General features: G+C 47.7%; 1 protein-coding gene across 2 annotated transcripts in view; it reads left to right on the forward strand.

Annotated features, from left to right (window-relative positions):
* Window positions 1–2,605: 2,605 nt before the first annotated feature.
* Window positions 2,606–25,622, forward strand: part of KIAA0040 (KIAA0040 ortholog) — a 43,538-nt gene continuing 20,521 nt past the window's right edge. Inside the window, exons 1-2 of one of the 2 annotated variants that reach the window (XM_040446720.1) lie at window positions 2,606–2,718; window positions 2,896–3,161. The gene's annotated coding sequence lies outside the window, so the exon portion shown is untranslated. Of the gene's footprint in view, window positions 2,719–2,783; window positions 3,162–25,622 lie in introns of those variants that run through there. The other variant, XR_005781856.1, reaches the window with a different exon arrangement.

Raw genomic sequence — 25,622 nt, forward strand, 5'->3', positions numbered from 1 at the left:
TTTCCATACCTGAAGAACATGCCCATTGGGGGTAGCCCAAATATACAAACGTATTATATTCGACACGTCTTCTAGACTCAGGGCATTTGCAAACTGATGGTAAAGTGTCCGCAGGCAGCTCAAAGTGGATTGATGCTGGCCAATAGTGCAAGTCAACCTGTCTAAAACAGCATTGCCAAGCAAGAAAAGCAAGTGTAGTCAGTCCTCATGTTCACAGCAGGCTATGGCTATATACTAAATGCCCCAGTGATTTTCACAGCACAGACAGGGAAGTCTTTTGTCCCCAACATACTGATGTGCTAAACTTAGTAGGGGGCGATCACTCAAATTTTCAGTCTCACTTCACATAATCTGCTTATTTTGGCTTCTTTTTTTTTTTTTTTTTTTAATTAGATGTTAATGTTCTGTTTCACTCCATTTAGAGCCCACTAACCCCTTGACCACCTTCAAAAATCTTTATGGAAAACGTAAGAAATAATGAGGATTAAGCAAGAGGTAACAGCACTGTGGTTGCCTGGGGCCGTTTATGAGTTCATTAGAATTAGGATTTAACTGCCAAGAGAATAAAATAGAATGTGGGTGCTCTAACCTGCTTTTTAGTAAGGCATACATCATCCACCCAGACTGAGAACATTTGGCCAGATGCCCACTCCTTTTCTTCTGCCATGATTGCATCTTCCAAGTAGAGTCAGTTCCCTCAACAGACCGGGCAGCCTTGGCAACCAAATGTGAGTCAGTCCACCATCTTGCTCACCTATGAGTCACTGATTTCTCTGCCACAGAAGCTGTTGGCTTTCCTTGTTTAACTGAAATATCACAGAGACACCACGTAATGGATAGGCCCCTGATTTTCTTTCTCCCATTGGCAACCATGTCTGTGAAGCCCTCAGCTCAAGTCAGTTGCCTCCATTTTTCTTGTTTAGTTTCTTCCTGTTTTTTTCTTAAAGGCAACCCTAAATAATCGTCACTCAGGCCACAGCCAATCTGTAACATTGCTCTCGATATCCAGAAAAGCTTTTTCTGTAGCCTTCCCTCCAAAGGCCTCACTCCTGGCCTGAACATTACCTTTGTGCAAGCGTGGATTTCCTTCCCAGAAGGCGAGTTCCTCCTTTACTGGATGACAGAGTGAGAGGACAGACTGGGAGTTTGGAAACACTGGAACTCAAATCTGGGCTCCAGTATCTATTAGTTATGTGATGCAGAGGAAGTTACTTAACTTCTCTGAACCTGTTTCCCCGTAAAACGAGGAGAATACTACATCTCCTAAATGCGTTGTGAAAGATTCCATGATATGTGCAAACCTCCCGGCACAGTGTCTGTGTCCTTCCTGCAGGTGGAAGGAAATATCCATTCTCCAATCCTTTGGCCAGCATTCAAGGCCTCACTACCAGGGGGGGGGGGGGGGGGGGGGGGGGGGGGTCGGGGCGGGGGGACTCTATACCCTGGCTGTAAGCTCCAGGAGTGTTGGAGGGATCAATTCTACATACTTAGACATCTGCAGGCTCAAAGTATGATTCCAGAGGGAGCTTCTGACAGCATGGGGAACACATCAACTAAGGGAAGCCCCTGAGTCTGGACACTTGCAAGCAACCTTGCAAGCCCAATCTTCCCATTTCTGCTGATGCTACCCAATTGCTTGTTAAGCCCATTTGCTTCTGGAACCTGTCTTCTCCCTTCCTGTTCCGACCTACACTGAGTTCACTCCACCTGGATTTCTGGAAAAGAGTCTCATCTAATCTCCTTCCATTGGAAAAAAACATTTCCCCCCTCTTTCCTTAATCATTCTTGGCATTTCTGACTAAAGGGCAGGGTTTTCTCTTTGGCCTTTCAACTGAGAGCCATTTGGTTTCTCCGGTACTCACACAAATGGATCTCTTGTTCCTCAGTGGAGATAGTTAACTGCAAAACAGTCATTTTAATGCCCACATGAACACCAGCCCTCAAGCACAGTAGGTAGAGGGCAAGACCCGGCTCAGCACCTGGCACCTGGTCCCTGAGCACCTGCAAATACAGTCAAGAGGGCAGCACCTGAGGCACATGTCATGGAAAAACTCACCCAGATGACTCAGAGAGGGCCCCTCCAGGGCCAGGTCCTGGCATCACCCCTGTCCCCTGCCTGCCCCCCAGTAACCTTGGAGACACTGAACAAGCTCCCTACCACGGGTCACCAGAAGCTTTGAGTCTCGAGTCCCTCACCCAACATTGGCATAGGCCCTTTCATCTTCTAGTGTTCCAGGTACTCGAAACCGGACCCATGGACATCAGAGTAAAAACTGGATGGAGGGCAACTGAGGATAAGAGGGAGGAATCTCTGAGAATTTTCTGCAGGCAGTTTCCCCCTCCATCTCTGCTCTGACAACTCGTGATGGTGCAGTCTTCCTCAACGCCTTCAGCGAGCGGCCCAAAGACTGTGTACACCCTCTCCCACCAAGCCCGCAGCGATTGATTAGGGCAGCCGGTCGCTTTGTTTGTCCAGATAAGGCATGGGAGCCTTCACCCAGTCTGTCCCAGGGCCTCCCTCCCAGATGCCTTCCACCCCCCCTTCCAAGAAGGCCGCTCCCTTAGGCAACACTGGGCTGTCTTCACAGCAGCCCAAGTTCCCCCCCTGAATCCCTGAATCCTCTCAAGTCCCCAGGAACCTGGTGCGTCTGAGAAATGGACTGGGGACCGGCTCCGGAGGAGAGCGGCGCGTCCCGTAGGAGGCGTGTTCCGGAACCGGTGGGGCACCCACACGTAGTGGCGGGGCGGGGGCCGCGGGGGGAGGGCGCGTCGGGGCGGGGGCGCCGAGTCCAAGGGCACCAGCGGTCTGTGGGCCCCGGGCGGGGAGCTGGGGCCGAGCCCAGGCGGCGGGAGAGAGGGCGCGTCTGATTCAGGAAGTTGTGTCTCTGACATCAGGGGCAGGACGGAGTTGGAGCGAAACCTCAGAAATGTGAGGCTCCAGCCTCGGGAGGGCAAAGAACGCACAGGGGGCTTTCCTCGTGGTGAGGGCAGGTACGCGCGGCGCCCGGCTCCCACCTACCCCTCCGCGCCGCACCTGGCTCCGCAGGGGGGCGGGCTTCGGCACAGGGACCTTGACCTCCGCCGGGACCCCTGCTGTCAGACGGGCCGCGCCAGACCCCGGCGCCACCGCGCCTGTAGGAAGCCCTCCGGTGGACTGCGAGGTAAGTCTCCAGACTGTGTATGTGTGTCAGACTGTGTGTGTGTGTGTGTGTGTGTGTGTGTGTGTGTGTGTGTGTGTGTTTTAAGTTGCCCTCTGTTTGGAAGGGAACTTCCCGCTCACTTTCGTTCTTTGCAAGGAGGAGACCAGCCCCAGAGATCAGTGAGATTCCAGGATCCTTTCTAAATAGTCTCTTGGCCCTTCACAACTTCGGTTCTAGTTTGTTTCCCTTCTTGGGAGGATTCTCAGCAGCTTGACATCTGCTTCTGGGCTGAGTCCACATGGGTTGGGGGTGGCGGTTGGGGTGGAGTTCTCTTACTCCAGTTGACAAAGCTGCCAGTAGGAGCTTTGGGACCGGGGGACATTCTATTTGCTACTGAAAAAAAAGTCAAGGCCTGAAACCCACTAAAACGCACTCAGGCTTAGATGTTTCTAAATTATGCTAAGTGAAGCCAAATTTTCAACGGAGCTAAGAAACTGGCCAAAACGAAAATATGGCATGGAGCCAGGTGTGGAGTGGGAACCTGGCTGCTAGTCTCCAAGCCTCCAGGGGATTTACTGTGACACAGATTGCTTCCTAATTTCTTTGAGTCTCTAAATGGTCCTACTCCCAGCACCGCATCCCCCCAGACCACCCATGAAGGTAAAGGACACAAAAAGACCTGTTTCCCTAGTATTTCCAAGAGCTTCACAGGAATACATTGTGTAGTGATTGAGTTAAATAAACTATAGATGTTTTGCTGGTGGGAACAGCAGTCCTGCCTAACCGAAAGGGAAACCGAAGCAGACAAGAATTGCCCTAATTTCACAAAGAATGCTGGCGGCCCGCATTCTAGCTACCTTGCAGGACTGCTTCTCGGATTCTGTTCAATAAGGAAGGGGAAGGGGGGACAGGGGGTGGTGCCGGTAAATGCACTTGAGCATGTCAGCAGCACCTTCCTTCAAAGCTGGTGCAGTTCATTCACTCAGCTAAAGTTTGGAAGAATCTGAAGCTAATTTGAAGGAGCCCTCATTTTGAAGTCCGGTTGGTAATGGGGAGAGCCTTGAGTTCTAAGGAACAGGTCTGAAAAGCACCACTGATGCATCTCGTTCCTAACCCTTTTACAAACGGTTTGTCAACTTCCACCCAAATAGTTCAGCAAGGGTCTTACCATCGACCTCCTAGTCTGATGCGCCTTCCCTTTGCCCAGTGCTGGCCAGCTGTGCAGGAAAATCTGATCAAGTCCTTCATTTCTTCTGAAATTCTGGCTCCCCATTCCCACCCAAGATACAATAGAGGAGAGGAATGCATGACAGAACACATGTTTCTCCAGCCTCCATGCTTTGTCAATATCTAGCCTATAGAATAAAGTCAGAATGATTTCTGCCCGTTTCTCTGAATACTTAACTCAAGGGAATAATGGGCACCCAGCAAGCTAAGTTACTGACCTCATCAAAGAGGGGTGAACATCCATTCCCCTCCCCACCCATTCCTGCAGCAGTTTCTGTACCTACTGTGTGATAGGCAGTGTTCCAGGACCTTGGAATCCAAAGGTAATGAGATAATTTCTGCTTTTGAGGACCCACAATCTAGTCAATGCCACGAGACACAGAAACAAATATGGTTCAGAATAATACACATTACAGTAACAGTAGCTACAGAACACTGAAATAACCCAAAGGAGAGAGTGATAAACTCCCCTAGGAATTATCTGGAAGTCAACACTGCAGAAGTGATGGATGAGCAAGGTGTTGGAAATGATTAGGAGTGATTAGGGAAAGGGTATTTCAGGCAGCGGGAAGAGTATATTCAAAGTCAAGGGCATGTTGGGGGAACTGTGAGTAATGGGACTTACACTACTATACTAAGGAAGTCGTGGTTTTGGTATTTAAGCAGAGAAAGGGTGTGGTCAGATTTGTGTTTGGAAAGAGAACTAAAGGCCAGATGCAAGCTAGCTTGGAGAGATGGGAGGCAGAGATAAGGAGGACCTCAACTAAGATCATGGCAGCGGGAACTAAAGGAAGGGAATGGATGCTAGTGATGTTTACAAAGTTAGAGTCAAAGTACATCCTGACCAAGTGAACAGGGTAGAGGAGGAGTGAGCGGAAAAGAGGATGATTATAAGGTGTGGAGCTGGGGTTGGGGGGGTGCACTGTGATGTCCAGAATGGAAACCATAGGAACTAAGGGAGCAGTGGACTTGAGAAATGGATTGTGGCAATTAACACTTCACACATTTAGGACGGATGTACCCAAGAGATGCCCAGGAGGTGCCCAGGAGATTTCTGGTAAGCAGTGGCTATTCAGGTCTGGGGCTCAGGGAGAGATGGAGGCAGCAGGGCGCCTGGGTGGTTCAGTAGATTAAGCGTCCAACTCTTGGTTTCAGCTCAGGTCATGATCTTGCAGCTTGGTGCTTCAAGCCCCACATCGGGCTCTGTGCTGACAGCGTGGAGGCTGCTTAAGATTCTCTCTCCCTCCCTCTGTCCCTGCCCCTCCCCCACTCACACTCTCTCTCAAAATAAATAAGCATAAAAAAAAAAAAAAAACTAACTATCCCTGACTTGCATAAAAGCAGTGTTGAAGGGTGGCTAAAGGAGCCTGTAATAACGCTATCTGTGAGACCATGTTGACACTGAAGAATCTTGGATTTGGCCAGTACTCATTGGCCTGGAGATACTATTTTTATATCATATGGTGACTTGCTGGTGAATCTCTAGATTTCTAAGGCCTTCCCAGGATGCCTTGCAGGTGATATCTAAAATTCTAAAATATTGGAGACGACCCTGCGCTAGTGGCACACAGATGCATTTAACCAAACAAGTGAATCCCTAGGAATCACTTCATCATATGAAAAATGAACACTCTAGTTCAACTGTGAGATCTGCCAAGACCTCTCCAGAACTCATACCCCAAGTTTAGTAATACACCTGTGTGGGAGAGTCCTACCATCATTAAAACAAGAAGGATGACTTTGCCAGAGAAAATTTTAAACCCTTATTGAACAGTACTTGAGGTCTGACTGCCATGGCTCAGATCAGGAAATTATGTGACCCAGTGTGGAAGGAAAAAAAAAAAAAAAAAAACCTTGAACTTGGAAGTAGACAGACATGGATTCAATTCTTGTCTTGACCACTTATTAGCTGACCTTGGACAAGTCTTTGAATTTCCCAGCTTCATTTCCCTTATATTTGAAATGGGAATAATTATTACTCACCAGGGCAAATTGAATCAGAAATCAGAATCAAATTGAAAAAGAAAGTTACATTTAATGTGCTCCATAAATTGCAAGGTTCTATAAAAATGTAAGTTGTTTTATTATTATTACTAATCTTCCCTCTTGAAGCTACCAACTTACCCTGGACTGTGTAGGTGTAAGATCTGGGGAGGATCTTCGGCCCAGACTTGCAGCTTTTTAACTGTATGAAATATTTTAAGGCAGCAATTATAAATGTCTCCTTCCGTCATATGAATGGCATGTGTCTACTCTGGCTACTTCTCCTTTTACTCCTTACCTACAGTGGCCAGAGCCCAAAGAAGTGAATGTTTATGCAGGTCGTGCACAGCACAAGGATTCCTGGGAGCTCATGGCTGAAAGCAGCCAGTATTCTACTTACCGGACCACGGACCTGCCCCGCTTGCACTGGGCCCACTCAGAAAGGAAGCTTTCTTTCCAATCCTCACCAAGGTGCTGGTTAAACCAGCACTGGCCTTGAATCTGAGCATCGGTTCATGGCTTAGGTGTATCTGTGGTTTTCTTCTGTCCCGACTAAGGAACCCTAACGTCGTCCAACACAGTAAAGCCGACACCCAAACTTTCAACTAAACAGACTTCTGAGAAGGGATGGCTGTTGATGAGCAAAAGAAAAAAATAACCACAGGCTCAAAAACTTCAAACGGAAAAACAATTTGAAATAAGCCAGTCCCGCCCCTTACTTCACAGGTGAGCGAACTGATGTTCAGGGAGGCGAAGTGTGTCCCCAGCTCAACAGCTGATTAAGGGAGCGACCAGAACCCAAGCTCTGTCTCTCTCTGTTCAGGAACAGCAGACACTCTCTAGGGTTTCCGTCACCTGGACCTTCTGGACCTCACACTCAGGCACCCAAACACTGGCAGAGATGCAGAATGAAGAGGCTGGAAGGCTAAGCCCTCCCCAAGCAGCCTCCAGCAGGCTCCAGCCACCAGGAGCAGATCTTCCAGAGATGGGGGCGGGTCTCCTCTTTTAAGGCATCTCCGTACCATACCCAACACTTCTGTTTGCTCAACTTCAATCCTTAACGTTTTCTCAAAAATTCCCAAACACCTCTCAAAAAAGGGGGACCTCACTGGGTGTCAAAATTAACTGAAATCCCTTTTGTGTTTCATTAAACTTGTCGTGAGGATGGTTTCAAGACCATCGGACAGGTCAGCACTAAACATCCAATATTGATTTACGCTTTCCCGTTCCATGAGAAAGGCTCCAGGGTGAGTAACAAAAGCTCATGAGACTCATCACGGGCACTGTAAGAGAGAGAAAACAGAGGCAGATAGACTTTTTCCCTCTTTATGCGGCAAGAGGAAAATCAACAGCCAATTCTTTGAAGGGCAGTCCCCAGGGCCACACAGACCAGCTCAGGTTTCTGACTTTTCCCCTCACATGGGCCTGTGCCATCCGAGCAGAGCACCGCCTGGGGACATGAGTGGGCCTCAACGTAGCCTGGTTCCAAAATGAACCTCACGCAAACACAAGATTTCTTTCTCGGGACAACTCCCAAGGGGCCACAGCAGAGTCCAAACCAAATCCCAGCCCCTGGCAAAAGACTTGCTCCCACGATTGTAAGCAAGCTGCTCCATGGAGTTTGTTGCTAAGAGATGAAAGAAATCCTAATCATCGCTGTCGTTCTTGGTCAAAATTGAAGATTGTGATTGTAAACCTTTGTGAACTTGCCTTTGCTCTTAACCATCTACAGTTTCTTCCCGTTGGGATGTCTTTCAGTTGACTTTTATTCTCCTCAGATACACTCCTGATTTCAAGCTGGATAGGCTTCAGGAAAGTGCATCAGCAACTTCTTTAGTTTCCCAAGTGAGTCACAAAAGAAAAGTGGCAGAAGGCAGGAAAAAAATATAACGGCAATAAGGGCAGTTGCATGCTATAGTATTTTTAGTCTTCAGGTTATCCTGAGAAGGTACACAAGTTTAGAGATGGTGCGGAAGCTGGTTAAGTAAGTTAACCCCTTAACCGGGGTTAAGGTCAGTGAAAGAAGCGATGGAGGATGCAAAGTTGTCTTAGCCGCTGTGTTACGGAAACAGAATGGCGCACAGTGGACACATCTTAGCCTATGTGGCATGTGGCCACGGCCCCCGTGGAAAGAGAAGAGAATGCTTCAGTGCAAGTCAGGAACCTGTTTTTCCCTCTCCAGCCTGAGTGAGGATCTGAGTCTGCCCTTCTGACCCTGGTTTCTAATCTTAGAATCTTCTGCAGCTCCACCAGTGGGACAAAGTGTGGGCTCTCAGAAGCTCTTCTGCTGTAAAAGCCCTGGCCATAGCCTGGAGGCTCCATCGGGCCACTCGTGTCCAGTGGCCTAACATCACCCAGGAACCATATAGGACAAAGTAACCTTCCCGATGATTCGGGACTGGGAGAAAACACGTTCAATCCAACCTTTGTCGGTTCCTTCAGATTTCTAGTGTGCATGCTAGGCTCTCAAGTAGCCATTTGTTCAACAGTGGTGCTAAGAATTTGAGGCATGCAATTTGACTGTCATGCTACACTCCCCCGGCCCCCGGGCGCGGGGCCCCGCGCCAGGGGGGGGGGGTTATGAGCACATCGCAATTGTTTATTCAACACAATGTGACAAAAAGTAGCAAAGCTGAAAGAGAACGCACCGCTCTTAAGGCCAGCCCTGCAGACTTCCCCCACCCATGGAGCCCCTTTCTTATAAATGACTGAGGCTCGCACCCTCCCTTCTCTCTCTGCCTTCTACTCCTGACCTGAAACTTTCCCTCCCGCTCAAGGCCCACCATCTACTGAGTAGCAATTGCCAGTACAGCACAGCGGTGGCCTAGAGTAAAACCTCCAGGCTCATCACATGTGTGACCCACACTGTCCCAAAATGAAACCTCCTCTGGGAGAGGGGAATACGTTTGCACCCAGACATGACCTGCCCAGTGCTCTCCTGGTTTCTGAATTAGAAACTCAGTTCCTGCCCTGTGGGATGCTTGGCCCAGAGCCTTCCCTCATTCAGAAAAAAGACAATGATGTGCAGAGTGCCTTAGGATACTTTGCTGATTTCCAACTACGTGCTCTTCATAGGTTTTCACAAGGATATTATTGACCCCACTGAGGAAAAGATGATTTTTACTGGGTTTCCAATGGACGAATGGCACAGATTTTCACAGCTGGCCATGGAAGGAATATCTCATTTCCAGACAGAGGCACTGAGTCTCCCCTCCACCCTGTCTGGGACAAGGTACAGGGACTCAGTCACAGAGCATGTGCCACATGGGGAAGGAGGTCTGATGTTCCTGACTGACATTTTCCAGGAATAAGTCTTCAGTGGTTTAAAAACATTATTCCTGGGGCTCCTGGATGGCTCAGTTGGTAAAGCATCTGACTCTTGATTTCAGCTCAGGTCATGATCTCATGGTTTGTGGGTTTGAGCCCACGTTGGGGCTGACAGCCTAGAGCCTGCTTCAGATTCTCTCTTTCTCTCTCTCTCTCTCTCTCTCTGTCCTGCCCCCACTCACACACGGTCTCTCTCTCCCTCTCTCAAAATGAATAAATAAACTTAAAAAGAAAACAACAGTATTCCTTCAATAAGGAATCTCCACCATTGAAATATGTGATCATTCAACATTTGGTATTGTAATGAATGAATAAATACACACTAAAAAAAGAATCAATGCCATTTTATACATCTTAAACAATTAATAATAGGAACTATATCATTGTTTTCCATTTACCATCTATGAGCTTTCAAGAAATTTTGCTTTACCTCCCCCCCAAGTTTTTATGAAGGTGAAATTCACATGACATACAATTAACCATTTTATTTTATTTTTTAATTTTTATTTATTTATTTATTTATTTATTTATTTATTTATTTATTTATTTTCACTTTAGAGAGAGAGAGTGGGGGAAAGGGGCAGAGAGAGAGAGAGAAAGAGAGCGAATCCCAAGCAGACGCCACACTGTCAACACAGCCTGAATCAGAGCTCGAACCCACAAACTGGGAGATCATGACCTTAGTCAAAATCAGGAGTTGGTCGCTTAACTGACTGAGCCACCCAGGTGCCCCTCTATTCGTCTGTTGATAGACATTTGGGTTGTTTCTGTCTTTTGGTGTTGTGAACATGCATGTACGAGGATTTGTTTGAGTGCCTGTTTTCAGTTGTTTGGGGTACACACCTAGGAGTATAATTGCTGAATCATATGGTTATTTTATGTTTATCATTTTGTTTTGCCTTTTCCCACATTTTGATCCACATCCTTTCTTGATGATAATACACATATTAAGTAAGCATACTATCCTATCCCTAGTCTCTTATTTGTTACCTTTGATCTTATGCTTTTTAATGAAGGATATCAAACTCTGCTCCTTGTTGTCCTAGAGATGAGGTTATTTGTCTGCTTGAGAAAGAAACTGTTTGGACAAACGATAAACTCTCCTTGGTGTGACTGAGTAGGAAGTAACTATCATAACAACAGCAACATTTATGGAGCACAGTCTGCATCGTGCCGCGCATTGCATTAAATGCTTCATCTACCTCCTCTCATTTAGTGTTCAGGACAGTGCACTTACTCTCCTTGTTTTACAGATGAGGAAACTGAGGTCTCTATTGAAAGCTGAGTGCTCTTCCCTTGGCTCCAGAGGGTCATCCATTAGCCTAGCCTACAAAGAAACTCTGCGGCTGTCACCAATAACGAATCGGGAGCTCACAGTCTATTTTGGCAGACGGACAGATAAAGAGGCAATTACGACGCAGTGTAGGAAATGCTATGAGAGGTGTCACAACTGGGACCCACAGGACCCAGAGGGAAACCACTTAGCCCAGCTTCAGGTGACAGACTTCCCAGAAGAGATAAGATCGAAGTGTGTTATTTTATGTATAAACTTTTGTGACCCTTGGTAAGGTCTGACCCTCCACCATCACCCTTGGGCACCACCACTTGGTCATTAAATTCCCACTGCGCGGTCGCTGGCACATGGTAGCTGCTCATCAAACACAGGTTAATTAACGTGTGCTTCTGCAGCTGGAACATCCAGCCCCTGTCACCCTGTTAACATGACTCCAAAAAGGGCCTGCATTTCAACTCATAGGCTTTCCCAATTCAGATATGGCCCGGGCATCAGGGAGAGAAGGTGAGAAAAGGCCTACAATGGCTTGTGTGGTTCTCTGTGATATCTGCGTGGGCACCATGTACATGAGAAGACGGGAAGGGTGGGGGGAGGGGCGGGAAGTCGTGCAAAGGGCATTATGAGGAGATCTTGGCATGCCCAGGTGAGGAGGCCCTAGGGTTGCATGGGATTCTAAAGAAGAAATTACATGAACCCGGTAAGCCACTTTCTAAAATCAAAATTTGTCCATTCATCTTGAGATTGTATTGTTGCTTCAGAGACTTCTAGCGTATGGCCATGCTGGGTCTCAGCCAGCAGGTACAAGAAACAGCAGCTTCATGGGGAGAGATCTAGACTCGCCCCTCCCCACCCCCTCCCCCCCGGCCCCCAGTTGGTAATTCTCACTCCTCTGTCTTGGAGATCGTCAGTGAGATTTGGCCGCCTTCAGTTGCCTTTGGCCAGGCACCTTCAGCTCGTCTTTGCAAAAGGAAAATTGTAAAAAACTCTTAAGAGGCTTGGAGGCCTCGATTTAGAAGGCAGAAACAGTCCCAGTGTGCGTCTAGCTGCATTTCCGTACACATTTCTCAAAAACTCTGTGTGTGCGTGACACTATATACACTAGAGGCCACAGGGAATTTAAAAAAAAAAAAAAAAAAAAACAAAAAACAGCAAGTCCAGATCTACCTTCCGTCTAGGAACCTGTGAGCACCTGCGAGCAAATCCTGCCCCTCTCATGCAGACCTGGGAGAAACAGCCTCTTCCCTGGGATTAGAGTCTGTCCTGGGATCTCTGCTCTTGAGGGCCACCAGCTCTTCACCCATCGCCCAGACCGCGCCATTCTCAACATTCTGCCACCTCCTCCATCCCTGGCCGGTTGGCTGTCCAGGCTCTGACCCACTTGCCTAAACCGGAAACCACTGCTTTGGGCTCCGCCCACTGCAAGACCTTCCTGTTCCGCACAGGCCCTGGTCCTGGACCCCCCAACCTGCTGTAGCCCCACCTGCTATGCCCCCTGGATGGCCTGGCCCTGCAGAGGCCTGTGCAAAGCTCATAGGGATACCAGGGCTCCAGTGCCAGTGATGAGTGTGGGCGCCTGGGCCCAGAGGAGATAACACCTTAGCCTTCACACAGGCATTCTTAATTCTGGTTCTTCTCCATCCTCCAAAATCATAACCAGTCAGTTTGTTAACCATTCGACAAATGCTGAGCACCTACTATGGGCTAACACTAAGCAGTGGGGACTCCTAGAGGAAAAGCTCTCAGGTAGAGAGCTCAAATACAGTCATGTGGGAAAGTAGACGTAGCACAGCATCTGTACAGAGCACACGATCATCTCCACTGGTTGTCAGGCAGGTGAGGCAGCAGCGGGGGGGAAGACATAGAGATATAGATCTCTATATAAACCAGGATTCCAGAAAAAGCCCCCAGGCCACCAGAGCCTCCTTTCTGTCACCCCTCTCCCGCAGGGGCTACACACAGGTCAGTCTTTGCACAGTTTAACAGGCCAGAGTGTTCCTCACTGGCTCTGCCAGAAATAGCAAGGGGTGCTTTTCCATGCTACACCGTGGTCTGCGTGTCCCTCCGCACCGTTGAACCCCCCACCATTGAATCATTGCGGGGATCACAAGCTCAAATGCCTCCAGGGCCTGGTGGACAAAGCTAACACTTCTTGAACATTTACTTTGTGCCAGGCACTGTTTTACACATTATACAGATTATTTAACTCATCCTATTTCCACAGTGGACCTATGACCCCAATTCTACTCTTACGCTGTTTTTACTGCCGAGGACTTTCTGAGGTCAGACAGCTAGTGAATGGAGGAGGGGCAGGCTTCCATCCAGATGGGTCTACCCAAAAGAGTAACGCAGGTGGCATGGGGGTGGGGGGAGGATGTGATGTGAAACTAGAAATCCAGTCACTGGTCTCTGGTCACATCTACCTCACGGGCTTCCAGTTTGCAGCCTGTGGCTTGGGTTTGGCCTGCTTGGGCAAAAATCCCACTTGGTTTCCACAAACCTTCTTCTATAAATGTTTAGCAGTATTGGGTTGCCTGGGTGGCTCAGTCGGTTAAGTGTCTGGCTCTGGCTCAGGTCATGATCTCACGGTTTGTGGGTTCAAACCCTGCGTCAGGCTCTGTGCTGACAGCTCAGAGCCTGGAGCCTGCTTCGGATTCTGTGGCTTCCTCTCTCTCTGCCCCTTCCCCACTCATACTCCGTCTGTCTGTCTCTCTCTCTCTCAAAAATAAACATTAAAAAAAATTAAACATTAGCAGAATTGCTACAGGGGTAGGCTAACTACTAAGTGTGTGTGTGTGTGTGTGTGTGTGTGTGTGTGTGTGTGTGTGTAGGGAGAGATAGAGAGATCCCTTTGAACTTGTGCCAGCTGGAACTGGCTTTGGTTACCTTGTGACTCCAGATTTGAAAGTATTAATTTCTATATAAACCAGTAGTAGTACCAAATTAAAGAATATGGAAAGGAATAAATTGTGTCTGGAGTGGAGAGTCTGGAGTGGAGAGGGAAGGAGGCCGAAACCCACAAGCCACATCAAGTTTTCTTACACAACAATCTGCCTTCGTGGTTGAACTTGGAAAACAACCCTTGGAGGTCCTTGGGCCCAGCACATCATTGGCCACCCCCGGCGTTGCCCTTGGGCATTCAAGCCATAATAGGTGAGGAGGTGTGGGATGGAGAGTAAGTTTCCCAGTAGGCAGCCCTCCTCCTCAGGCCGCAACCCCGAGGAACCCTCACCTTGGGCCAGGCAGCTCGCTGGAATGGCACCCACTGGAGCTTGGAGTGGCTGGCCCAGAAGAGCTCTAAGGGAGGGCGGGCTGGAATGAGTTGTTGGCGTGTTGCCGTGGTAATGGGGGGGGTTGGAGGCTCCATATCTGGGCCACCTTGATTAGATTCTTTCAAGAGCAGCTGGAATCCCTTTACTCCCATTCTCCCTACATTTTAATCATCCTGTTCTCCCTGTAGGTGCCCACCCTGATCACCCCTTCTGTGAAGCCTTGCCTAGATCTCTCACTGGAATTAACAGCTTCCTCCTGGCTGCTTCCATAACCATGTGTTTGCATTTCCCTTTGGACACTTAACTAGTCATGCTTCGTCGTTCTTCTTTCATGCTCCTCCATTTCCCCCAACAAAAAATAAATTCCTTGCGTTCACAGTCTACATCTTTAGTTCAGTTTGGAGTTCCTTACCCAGGTAGTTGGCAGGTTTCTGTTTCTCACTAGGCAGCATTATCTGGGAAAGCCTTAGAATGGAGAGAAGGGCTTCAGGCACCCAGTGGTTACTCAACATACTTGCACTGAGTTGGATCGTCTGCTGCTCCACTGCAGATACTGGAGATGGCAGCTCTTGGCCCCCTCAGCCTCAATTGTGGCAACAACCCAGGCTCAGGGAAGGAAGAAAAAAGCGAGCCAAGGGAGTTCCTCCCTCTAGGAAGAAACAGGGAGAGACCTTTGCAGTAATAACAGTGATGTATGTAGTGAGTTGCTACACACACGCATACTCTACTCAGTCGGCTCAGCACCCAGAAATTACCAAACAAATGGTATCAATTCATGAACACCAAGACGTGTCAGAAAGACATCTAATCAAGGCTTTTCCAGAGCATGGTGGCAGGTCATGACATTCAATATGGTGCCCTGTGAGAACAAGTGCAATCTCCATTTGAGGCCAACGATCTTTGGAAGAAAGCTGTCGCTGCTATCATCGCCGTTTCTTGGCACTTACAGCCCAACTGGAGGTTCAGAAATAGCCAGTTACCAAAAGAGGCCAGCAGAGTGTGCCGATACTCGGGAATGCCCAGGAGTATCTGGCATGGAAGTACACTCTGAGCTCAGGTTGAAAGAGTTCTCCAGACCCAGAATATTGAAAATCCCGTTGATGGATTTTCTTCAGAGCATCTTCTTCCATCTGACCACAGTGCTGTGTGTGAACCCAGAAATCAGCATGGCAGTCTGGAACAAGCACTGGATATTTAGGGGAAGAAGAATTACATCATTCTTGATCATCTGTGAGCCCTTGGGTGTTTAATTTCGGTGGGCCTGACTCCTCATCTATAAAAATGTCCATTTATTAATTCAGCAAGTATTTTCCCAAAGCAAACATGTCCCAGATGCTGGGGATGCTGGATGGGAATAGATTCTGTCTAGAAAGGAAGAAAGGTGATTAAATAAACAATTAGCCTCAACCAGGTATGGGCTATGGTAGCAGTGTAAGGACAGTGAGGGGTACCGGGCAGGGGCTCTTACATCAATGAGGTCATGGAAGGTTTCCCAAGGGGACCCACATTTCTCTGAGATGTAAATGAACAGAAGTCAGGAGGTTCGGTGGTAGCGTTTGGACTGGGATTAGGGGAGAGCTGGGGGGTTCCTGACAGAGAAGCTTGTAGAGGCCCCAGAGCAAGAGAGGGACCACAAATCTCAGGGAGTCTGAGAGAGTAAACCGCAGAAGTGACGAATTGCCATTATTAGCTCCTCTCTTGTTGCTTTGTAGAAGTTAATGTAGAGAAGACAACATTGCACTGGGGAACCAGATGACTAGAACCCTCTCTGCCCTTGGCCACTAACCAGCTTTGCAATTTTATTTTTTAAGTTTATTTATTTAAGAGAGAGAGAGTATGAGCTGGGATGGAGAAGAAATAGAATCCCAAGCAGGCTCAGCACAGAGCCCAACGTGAGGCTCAAACTTACAAAACTGTGAGATCATGGTCTGAGCCGAGACCAAGAATCGAATGCTTAACCAACTGAGCCACCTAGGTAGCCCACAAGCTTTGCAATTTTAAACAAATTTTGAACAAATTTCTTCTCCTTAGGTCATTCATCTGTGAAATAGGGTGAGAAACTTCTCCCTTCCTTACATTATGGTAGACTGAGTAAAGAAATGTTTGCAGAAGCCCTTAAAACATTAACATGTGTTATGAGGGCAAGGTCTTCGATCAGACATCCCCCAATCATAAGTAAAAGCAAGCCCATCTGGGCATCTGTTAAGACTGGAGAAGTGATTGCATCAGGGTTTTTAGCCTCTGCCTGCATTCCCAAAGGATCACGAGATAAATAGTAGTTTCTTTCCGACTGGGTTGATGATACTTCACTTCAGTTCATAATCAGATTTTGTGTAAGGAGGCAAGAGCGCTATTAATAAAATTTGTGTTTTTAGTTGTAAGGTTTGTGATTCCTGAGCCTGACTGGTTAAGGCAGAGTGCCCCGAGCCCAGGGGTGGGGGCTTGCTGCTCTATAACCACCAGCTCAGGCCAAGGCACTTGGAATTACAAGAGGGATCAGGTTGAGAGTATGTGGCCTCTGAAACAGTGACGCTGCTATGTGTCTTCTGTTTGCCAGCTTTCAGGGCCTCGCTGGCACCTGTTACACCAAACCAATGTTCAGCCTTCCAAGCCCTGTGTAATCTCACCAGCCCTGCCTGTATTACCTCGGTCACTCTTCCTTGGGAAGTTTCTTCACTGCTACCCCAGGCCCAAACTCTGCATGTGCTGGCCTCTGACCTGCACCCTGGCTTCCCATCCTATCCAGCTCACCTCAGCTCCCCTTTTCCCACCCGACCATCTGACCTCAGACTCTGCCGTGCAGCCTCCCACTTAAGTCCCGAGGCAACTTTGATTCCTCTCCTTCCTGATCGTGTGTGCACTTTGGCATTTTCTGATATTTACCTTAGCCTCTAACTGCCATGATTATTTTTGAAAATTATACTTGGAAGGGCATTTTCAGTTTATAAAGAACTCTCCTGTATATTGTCTGACTTCCACAGCAAGGCTGAGGGTGATGATGTCAGTGTGATTATTACCTTCCCATCTTAGAAGGGAGGAACCTGTGGTCTGGCCGCGGGGAGGCAGGGACCCGCACTGTCGTCTGGCAGGACCTAACAGCGTTCGATGTTCCATGAACTCTCCCAGGACAGGAACCTTCTTACACTTCTGGGCTCCCCCTCGGCACCAAGTTGACCACATAGTAGTTCCTTAACTAGTGTTTCTTGAAATGAAACCCACGTGCTACTTCAGGAAAAGTAATTCAAATGGCAGGTTTTATTGATGGAAATCGTTGTTGTTAGTTCTATTAGCTTCTTCATATACAAAGAACGATATGCCTGCAGCATGGTTTTTATTATGGTGACCCAGTAAACAGCCTAAGGGAGACTGGCACTCATTCTGTATAAACCTCCCCACCCCCACTCCCAGCCAGGGGTCAGTCACAGGGCAGTCATAGAGGCAGGTACCACTCCCGCAGCTCCCACCAGGCAGCCAGGCCCCACTGCCTCCTGGCAAAGGATGGAATGTGCTTGTCAGAACTCGCTCGGCAGGGTGGACATGCTCGGCTAGCCCTTGAAAAGCAGGGGTCATTTGGGCACACGGGGGATCCAGGTCTCCCAGCACCACTGCACAGCCAGGTGAAAGAGCCCTCTCCCCCGGGGGAGAAGGGGGGTAGGGGTGGTATCCATCCATCCATCCACTCTGGGTTGGGGGCAGGAAAACTTCCCAGCATGGGAGCAAATTTCCCAAGAATTTCAAGCCACTCGCTACCTGGAAGAATTGAGGTGTGACATTTTTTGCCATGTCCCTACATCTGCCTGGAATGATAGCAATTGTGACTCTAAATATTTGTACAGTTCCTAAGAGCCTAGGGTCATGTTCACATGCATTGTCTGCTTTGACCTCAGGACCCTGCAAGGTGGCTGTCCACTGCTAGTTACTCGTTTCCTTCAGAAAGTATGTGCATGTGACCAAGCCTTCAGAATAGTACCAAAGGAACGAGACAAAAGCCAGTCTCCCAGCTCTGCCCCCAATGTCCTTCCACAGAGGCAACACATATTATCACTTTCTTGAGTATTTGTCAGATTTTGCCCCCATTTTAGAGATGAAGAAACTTAGGCCCAAAACAACTGTGAATGACCTTCTCAAGGATGCACACGAAGTCACAAGTGAGAATGTGAGTTGACTTCTCATACCACAATCTAGGAGCTTCCCCTACACTCTCAGTCTGTCTTCCTCCCAAGAATTCAGCTCATATGCAAACCTACAGGAGCATAAATAAATAAAACCACCTAAAAGTCAAAGCCAGAACTGGAGCCCCACAGGCTCTCCACCGAGGAGCAGAACTGCCTCCTCTACAAGGACCCCTGCCCCCCTCTCTGGCTGCTCTGAGCCGGCTCCTATCCCGGGGGCCCTCTCCTCCTTTCTCACCAGCAGAGGCATGGCCAAACATTCAGGTCGTTTTGCTCTATCAAAGTGTTTCCACGCAATGGCCTATTTCTTCAAGACCCTGACACTCTGAGAGTTGGTCTGATTTTTTTTTTTTTTTTTTTTTAATGTATTCTGGGCTGCTAATGGGAGATGAGGCCTAAAAGCTGGTGTGGAGTCTGCAAGCCGCCCCGCCCTGAGGACACAGGTGGAGAGATCAGAGACAAGGTCTGAGTCCCAGGGTCTCTCCCACCAGTCCTCTGCTCCGGGAGACCCGCTGTCTTCCGTAAAGCTCTGAGGTCTCCAGGCAAGGATGGAGCAGAGGTGGTGGATGGGGAGGAGGGTGGCGGTGGAGCCAAGGGAAGGGTGTGTCTGTGCGCATGCGCTTGCCGTAGTATCTACTGGCACCCCCCCCCCACCCCTCGCCAACAACCGCAGCTTAAGCCAGTGTCTTAAATCCACGCTCCCAAATGACATGTTTGTAGCACCTGTAGCCTCTCTTACGGAGGGCATTTCAGGGACGGAGAGAAAGACATTTGGGGGCGAGGGCAGGCAAATTGAGAGGATTAGGTGTGGGGTGAAGCCATCGTCGGTTCCAGAATTTCTCTGTAACGGGAGTTTAGGAGTGACAATCTATTTGCACAGAGGCACCCAAGCCGCATTTGATGAGACTTGGGAAATGTCATCTGGATGAAAAGAAGAGGGTGCCACTTGCCTGAGTGCGTGTTCCATAAATATATGAGGAAACTCATACATACTCTGCATTCACCAAGAATTATTTAGCAAAACTGTACACACACAAAAAAAAACAAAAACAAACAAACAAAAAAAAACAATTCTCCCCGTGACATTGGGGATGCAGGTTTAAGCCCCTGCAGACAGGAAGTGAAGGTCGGCCCTCCAGGAGCGTTAGTGCCTCTGTACACCTCGCCCTGCGGGCAGGAGCCTGGGGCCCAAAGCCTGGCGAGTCTGAAATATTCCACAGTGTGCATTCCGCAGGGGTGAGTTATGATTGGAATGAGACTATTTCTGCTCACTCCCTCTATGACTCGGCCTTTATGTTTTAAGCCTTAATATTATGGTAAGGTAGCTTTTGACTTTTAATTGCCCTGAACTTCTGTCAACATCCTATGAAAGGAGAAAATGGAAAGGAAAATAAAATCATATCCGTACTGCTTTTGAGTTGCATCACTGTGTATTTTTGCCACCCCATTAGTTTTCAACTCTTTTAGCCTATAAACTTCTCTTGCCCCACCACCGAGGAAACTGAATCAGTCCGTCATGCAGGTATGGCTGCGAGGTGTGAGAACACTAAGTTCTCTAATATTAAAGAGAATTACGCAGCTTTCGGGCCTATTTTTTGATTGCCACCTGTGTGGGAGACCCCGATTCACACAAGTGCTGGATTGTCTTCCTGCTTTTTCAAGAAACACCCTCTCCCCCGGAGAGGATGTGACGTTTGAGGACTTAAGTGCCAGTTGCCGGGGTCAGCCACAAAGTGCTCCCTTCATCTGGAGGACAGAGAAGGCACCGCCCTCCTCAATGGCCCCGAACTTGAAGATGACCTCAGACCCCAAGCTCACACTTTCCCAAAATAAAACTGTACCTATGTGCTTTACCACACCCACAAAGATTGGCTCCAAAATCGTGTACCAAATAGTTTTGGCAAGTGAAAATGGGAGCTGAGTAAGCCAGGTATTTCACAGTAACTATGGCTACAGGTTTTATTAGCACTAATACCAGGATGTGGTCAGATCAGATATATTCAGGCAGCAAACATGAATTCGGGTGTTGTCAGTGTGTATGCCTGTAAATTCTCCAAACTGGATACACAGCTCCTAATGACTGATTCGGGAAGGATGGGGCCAGGGTTGGGAGGGTGGAGGGCTGCCTCAGGAAGGGAAGCTCGGGGGGTTTTTCTCACTTTATGTTTTTTTTTTTTTTTTTTAATTTTTTTTTTCAACATTTTATTTATTTTTGGGACAGAGAGAGACAGAGCATGAACGGGGGAGGGGCAGAGAGAGAGGGAGACACAGAATCAGAAGCAGGCTCCAGGCTCTGAGCCATCAGCCCAGAGCCCGACGCGGGGCTCGAACTCACGGACCGCGAGATCGTGACCTGGCTGAAGTCGGACGCTTAACCGACTGCGCCACCCAGGCGCCCCTCACTTGAGCTTTAATTCAGCTTTCCAGTCTGATCCTTGCATTTCAATTGCAAGCCTCCCTTCTCAGTGTTCTTTCACACGCCTGGCTATTCTTCCTGACAATCTTGAGAGATATCTGGGACAGCTCCTGGCCTCATTTCTCAGATGAGGAGAGGGCTCCGAAAGCCCGACTGGTTCACTCAAGGTCAGAGGGTTGGAAGACAACTGAATCGGGACTAAAACTGGGTCCTCTGGCTCCCAGCTTGATGTTCTCTCCACTGCACCCCTCTGCCGGCCTTTTGTATTGTGCGTGGAACATTTTGAGACGCATTAACTCCTCTTGCAGACAGCCCTCATCCTTATTATTTGTCTGATTAGCCAAAGACCAAGGTCAGTGGATCAAAATGGTGGTTTCAGCTGGAAAGGGCAGCTTGCCTTTTGCCTTTTGTCCTCACCTCTCCTTTTCAAGCCCCCTGCCTCACTCTCCCCTACGTAGACTACCGTGCAAGACTAGGGAATCTAGTCCCTACTCCGGATGCAGTTTGTAGTCTGGGACCCGCAGGCTTTAAATGCAGTGACGGGACTGGGTGAGGCTGGCAGGGTGGGGAAGGCTGTGGGATGGGGGTTAAGGAGGACACACAGGCCCTTCTAAAGCCCCAGCAGGTTGTGGCTACGCAGGAGGATAGGTTGGTGGCCAAATCTGGGGACTAGCTAAAAATTGGTAATTGTACATGAAGTTAGAGGAGGGGAAAAATAAAATGATAATGAAAGTGCCTATGGGTTGGTTATAGCTCTTGGACTGCCAGCGAGCACTCAAAGGAGTTTTATGCCTTTGGGGTACCCGCTGTCGTATGTGATATCGCACTGTATTCCTTTTCTTACATTTTGGGTCCTATTAAAATGTGAGCTCCTTGAAGACCCAGAAGACACCTTAATCAGTCAAGAGTGTACCCATAGGGTGTGACACACATGGCAGGCTTTCAAACATTTGATGGATGACTGATTCGGTAAACACCCCCTCGGCTGAGAAGAGAATGTCCAGAGGTGGAAGGCGTCACCTGAGGATGGCAGCCGTACAGCCTTGTGGTCACGTGCAGGATCCTCTCACACTCAGATAGGACCAGAGTCCAACCTCTTCTGACTTTAGTAGCTCTGTAGCCTTGGGCAAATTACTTAATCCCTGATAGACTCAGTTTTTTCATCTGTGTCCTGAGGATGAAAAGACCCACCTCCAGAGTCGCGGCACTTAGAATATAAGAGACGGTGACTTTTTGATACAACAGATCACCCCCTGTTTCTGTGAAAGGTGATAAGACATTTTGCCAACCCTCTGTTTTGCAGCTTTGGCCTCCTAAAGTATCTATGTCAAAAGAGGCCAGTTAAAGAAAAACAAGTGAGCAGTCTAGCTGAATGAGCAGGTGAAAGTTGATAGTGATGGACAAAACAAGGCACCCCTAAGAAACTAGATCCAGGAGGTCAGAAAGGCTGAAAGCGGGAGATGCAGCTGGAAATGAATGGAAATCAAATTCTCAAGAAAGCAGGAAGAAGGTGAATGTGTCTGCCCCGATTCTTCAGGAATCTAAATCTAACTAAATCTAAAGCTAACTCGCTTTTTAAATCCATTCAGGGAAAAAATGACCAACCTCTGGTTAGAACAAAATAAGTCTTTTTTTTTTTAAGAGAGAAAGAAAGAGAGAGAGAGAGAGAGAGAGAGAAAACGCAAGCGGGGGAGGGGTAGAGAGAGAGGGAGACACAGAATCCAAAGCAGGCTCCAGGCTCCGGGCTGTCGGCACAGAGCCTGATGCGGGGCTTGAACCCACCAGCCACAAGATCATGACCTAAGCCGAAGTCAGACACTTAACCGACTGAGCCACCCAGGCACCTCCAAAATAAGTCTTTAACACAGAGATGTTTTTCACATTTCACACAATATGAATAGTATCAGAAATACAGAGCTGCATGGTTCTCAAGGCAATTTAAGGTGCCTGCTGTGTGAAGTGTACTTAGGGCTACATGCTTTGCACACATGATATCTTATTGCTCCCAACAATTCATTCATTCACTCATTCATTCATTCACTCATCCATTCCACAAATACTTATTGCCAGCCCACTGTCTACCAGGCACTGTGCTAGGTATGGAAGGTAAGATGATGTCGCACAGTGGATAAAAATGTCTAACCCTCTGAGAAATGTGCTAACATCTCTGTTTACAGAACACCAAGATCAAAGAACTTAAGTGAATGCCGCCCAGACTCCACACCAGTGGAATCCTCACAGAGGAGGGCAAAATCCTTCTCTGTCTGCTTTCTAGTTTAGGGGAAGAAAAATCAGAAAATTCCCTTGTGATCTCAAGGACATGAATATGTAGGAATTTGTTGACTTGCTAACAGGCTGGAGATATGATATTCAATCCATTTAACACAGTTGGAATTTTCAGAGAATCAGACAGAACTGCTGGTATCTACTCCTAAGGGGTGACTGAAAAAGACTAATTAGGGGTCTACAGCATGGACCCTTTGGAGACAGTGTAATTAGCCATGAGAAGAGAGAAAAAGAAGGAAAGAGGGAAGAGAAAGAACAAACGAGAATAAAGGGGCTAAAGATTCCAGGCATTCCCTAACAGAAAGCCAGAGAAAGCCCAAATGAAAACCTTTTTAAACTCTTTTCATTGTTCTTAAATTATTTTCTAATTATTTCCTTGGTATCATCTTTGAGTAGAGAGAGAATGTCTTCTATCTCCCCTGTATTTCCTGGCATCGCTTAATTAATACTTGATTGATTGAAAGATTGACTCATTTGAACCTGGAGTGAAATGGAGCTTTTTAATTGTCTTTTCTGCTGAACCTGAAATAGAGCATATAGTAATTAGGAAAGGATCCCTTGTTATCAGAAAGTCCCAGCTACAATGAGCTCTTTGTAACTAAGCAAAAGGAAAGTAGGTGATAATATAGGAGCTGATAAAGCACACCCCCCCCAACACACATTCCCAACTGCTTTCAGTGATATAAAATTTTCTTGATCATTATTTCCTCCTTAAATGAGTTAGTTGGCTAGAGAATGTGGCTGGATTGTGGGCTAAATGGTGGGTAATTGTCATCAAAGTCTGGCCACAGATGTGACTGATGGTCATGTTTCTATGCTCTTCATTGCTCCTTGTCTCTCTCCCTAATGGCCAGGGCTGAGTGATTAACATTTTGTTCAAAATCTCTTTTCCTTTGGGACACTTGGGTTAGCCGGCATGACTTCATTCATTCATTCAACCACATGCCAGACGCTGAGCATCCAAACAGAATAAGACAGGCAAGGGCCCTATTCTCATTAGGCTCATTTCTAATGCAGGAAGGCAGTCAATAAATGTGTAAATAAAGTGACCAGAGCATCATATATTGAATGAGAAATTTAGGAGTGGGAAACACTACAAAGGCAGTAAGACAGGATGGTGTGGTAGAGGTTGATTGGGGGTTGGGCTTCTTAGTTAAAAAAGCCTCCTGCTGAGGTTACACTTGACTGGAAATGCATTTGAGGTAAGCCCTGAGTGTTATGAAGTGGTCAATCACACCAAGATCTGAGAACAAATGTACCAAAGGGGCAAAGAAGTTCATGAGGGGAGTGGACAGTCCTAAAGTAAGGTGCATCCAGGACCTGTGAGTGAGAAGGGGGTACAAGATGAGATTAGAGGAGGCAGGGCCAGATGAAGGAGGCACTTGTGGGATATGTTAAGGGTTTAGACTTTACTCTGTAGGCCTTGGGAAGCCAGGCGGGGAGTGGAGGTGTGAGGCTGGGGGGTGATATCATCTGGCGTGTGTGAAGAGAGCAGCCTGTAGAGACAGAAGCAGAGAACCAGACACTCGTTGGGCAGCTGTCACGGTAATCCAGGTGAGAGATGATGTTGACCTCGTCTTGGAATGGGGAGAAGTGACTGGATTGGGCACATATTTTGGAGACAGAGATCATAGGACCAGCTGATGAAGAAGTGGGGGGTGAAGCAAAAGGGACCTCTTAACCTCCTGGGGCTGCCATAGCAACGCACAAGCTGGGTGGCCTACGCAGGAGAAATGTATCTGTCTCATGTTGTTCTGGAGGCAAGAAGTCTGAAATCAAGAGGTTGGCAAGGTCAGATTCTTCTGAAGGCCACGAAGAAAGGATGGGTTGCAGGCCTCTTTCCTTGGCTTGTAAATGGCCATCTTCTCTCTCTGTCTCTTCCCGGTGTCTTTCCTCTGTGCATGTCTGTCTCAATGTCCAAACTTCCCCTTTTTATGGAAGGCACCAGTCACATTAGATTCTGGGCCCACTTCACTCCAGCCTGACCTCATCTTCACTAATTACATCTGCAACAGTGCTGTGTCCAACTAAGGTCACATTCTGAGATACTGGGGGTAAGGACTTCAACGTAAAGACGTGAGGAAGGCGACACAATTCCACCCTTACCTGGGAGAACCACGGATACGGTCAGTCTCCTGCTTAGCCTGAGCATTGAAAGACATCATTCATTCACCAAATATTTATTAGCACCTATTGTGTGATAGACATTGAATGACGGTGTGAGATTACACAGATGAGTATGAATCCCTGCCATACAGGAGCTTGCAGTGAATGTGAGAGAAAAGAGTCAACAAGTACCATATATATTAATATATGCATATAAAATATTATTGCATATGACTTTTTGTACTTTTCTGTATTCTTATAATTTTCTCAAAAAAAACCCAAATAATTATAATATAGTAATATAAGAACTATGGGAGGATATCGGCCCTGTGAGAACTCAGAAGAGAAAGAAATTGCTGTGGGGAAGCTTGGGAGTGGAGAGCTGATAGTTCCAGAAGGCCC

Source organism: Herpailurus yagouaroundi, unplaced genomic scaffold (genome assembly GCF_014898765.1).
Source record: "Herpailurus yagouaroundi ecotype Mexico unplaced genomic scaffold, PumYag 195, whole genome shotgun sequence".
Lineage (NCBI taxonomy): Eukaryota > Metazoa > Chordata > Mammalia > Carnivora > Felidae > Herpailurus > Herpailurus yagouaroundi.